Genomic DNA, 2500 nt, shown 5'->3' with positions numbered 1-2500 from the left:
TTATTAATAGTGGGGAGATTTTAAAATCCTAGCTGCTTTAAAGTGTGTTTCAGGCAGGTGTGGGAATTTCAGTGACCTTTGGGCTAGAATAGAATGCAAGTTGCAGTTTTTACAATTTGTCATTTCAAGTTGTGATAGAGAGAAAGACTGACTGTTGTCACGGAGGAAGAAGGTGAGGCCTTTCCTGGTTCTGAGTGAGGTGCACGCCTCACGTACTGTGTCTGTGGGGGGATTTGTGCCTCCACTAGGCTGCACTCCTTCCTCATCTGTTGGTTTGGCTTGTTTGGAAGCTGCTTACCTCTCCCTTCTTTTCTCTTAAACCCTAACAGAGGGGTGAATTCAATCAGGTTTAGTAATCTCTGCCTGAGTCCTAACTATTAATTATTCCACATGATTGGTGCCTGCTGTTCCCACAATGCACATATTGTATTTCTCTGTTTAGGGGAAGTTGCATTTGCCAACTTTCTATTGCTTTACCTAGATTCTTGGCAAATTTTTTTGTTTTAAATAACATTAGTAAGAGTTCAGAGGCAGTCACAGATAAGCAATGGCTTGCCCTTTTTACCCAACAGAAGACTCTGGAGAGCTTGGGAGATTGTCAAATGGTCACATAATGAAGGAAGGGAGGATGGGATGATGTGGACTGGTAGGGAAAAATGCGTAGAGCTTGAAATGGGATCACAAGAAATGGGCTCATGAGCTGCAAACTTCAAAACAATTTCTGGCTACGTCTTGCCTAGACCCTCTCCATTCCTCTTTCAGTGAACGCTCTTCTGTCCCTTTCTGATTCATTCTTAACCCCTATATTAAAAATGATGTCATCTCTCAGATTTTCCCACACTTCCTTTCTTCCTGGGCTGGAAGAGCTCCCCATGTAGCTGATCAGGGCCAAGATCCTAAACTTCCATCCGGCAGCCTGGACAGTTTTACTGGCTTTTCCTTCTATTTTTTAGCTCAATGTTTCCCAGACTGCTTTGGAGGCCACTTTTCCAGGGACCTGTAAAGATGTATGAAAAGCTCTTGACAATGCCCTCCTTGGGGGAGGCTCTTAGTATCCACAAGGATAGGAAAGATTCTTTTTAGGTTTCACTCGGAAAATCTTTCTAGATTGGTTCAACCCAGTGTTTTGTTCAGCCTCAGGAGCACAGAGCATTTCAGAGGCAAGACCGTGCAGGATGCTAAGACACTGCCCCCTTTCTTTTTTTTTTAAGATAGGGTTTAATGTGTTGCCTAGGTCTTTTTTATTTTTTTTTTAAGATAGGGTTTAATCTGTCGCCTGGCATGAGCATAGCTCACTGCAGCCCCAACCTCCTGGACGCAAGCAGCCCTCCCACCTCAGCCTCCTGAGGAATTGGGACTACAGGCTCACCCCACCACACCTAGCTAATTTTTAAAACTTTTTGTAGAGACAGGGTCTTACTATGTTGCCCAGGCTGACCTCCAAATCCTGGGCTCCAGCGATTCTCCCTCCTTGGCTCTCGAAAGAGCACCAACTTTGAAACTTGCATGTGAAAGTTTAAGTCTGGGCTCCACCCTCTTTCTCAGGGCCAGTGACTTTACCTTTCTAGACTTGAGTTTTTCTATCTGTACAATGGGGCCAAAACATGTATCCATAACAATGTGGTGTGGATTCAACAAAATGAACTGCATCTAGTACATAGTGAGTGTTAATTTTCTAAAAGCAAGCAAATGAGGAAATGCGGGCCTAGGTGTCCTGATATGCTCATCTCAGGCACAGATGCCTCCTACTCATTTATTTGATCTGCATACCCCGTCACCATTTCCAGGCCTTAGACTTGGAGTGTCCTTCACCCCAGTTATGAAGCCTTTTTTTTTTTTTGAGACCGAGTCCCACTCTGTCACCCAAGCTGGAGTGCAATGACATGATCTTGGTTCACTGCAGCCTCTACCTCCTGGGTTCAAAAATTCTCCTGCCTCAGCCTCCCAAGTAGCTGGGATTACAGGCGTCCATCACCACACCTGGCTAATTTCTGTATTTTTAGTAGAGATGGAGTTTTGCCGTGTTGGCCAGCATGGTGTTGAACTCCTGACCTCAAGTGATCTGTCTGCCTGGGCATCCCAAAGTGCTGGGATTATAGACATGAGTCACCATGCCTGGCCTCAAGTCCCCCCTTTTTTTAACCCTCTCTGTTTAAATAACTACTAAAATTGCTTTAAGCACCTTTCCTCCAATTATTGAAAACAAATTCTTCCTGAATTCTTTTTGTCCAGTCTATGATCTTCCCGGACATTATCTCTAAAGATGAATACAATCTGTGTGTCTCTGTACCTCTGTCCTCTGCATCTCTCCCTTTCTTTCCCTCCCTGCCTCTTTTCCTCTCCTTCTTCCTCCCTCTTCCCCTCTAATCCCCACCATGCCCCTTCTTTTTCTCAGTAAACATTTATTGAGAACTTGCTGAGGGCCAGGGATTGTGCTAGTTTCTGAGAATATAAAATAATTAAGATTTGGCCAGGCACAGTGGCTCACGCCTGTAATCCC

General features: G+C 44.6%; 1 protein-coding gene across 33 annotated transcripts in view; it reads left to right on the top strand.

Annotated features, from left to right (window-relative positions):
• DZIP1 (DAZ interacting zinc finger protein 1) overlaps positions 1–2500 on the top strand; it is a 60999-nt gene that overhangs the window by 27712 nt on the left and 30787 nt on the right. The gene's annotated exons all lie outside the window — the stretch shown is intronic.

Source organism: Callithrix jacchus, chromosome 1 (genome assembly GCF_049354715.1).
Source record: "Callithrix jacchus isolate 240 chromosome 1, calJac240_pri, whole genome shotgun sequence".
NCBI lineage: Eukaryota > Metazoa > Chordata > Mammalia > Primates > Cebidae > Callithrix > Callithrix jacchus.
This window is presented reverse-complemented; position numbering and strand designations above follow the sequence as displayed.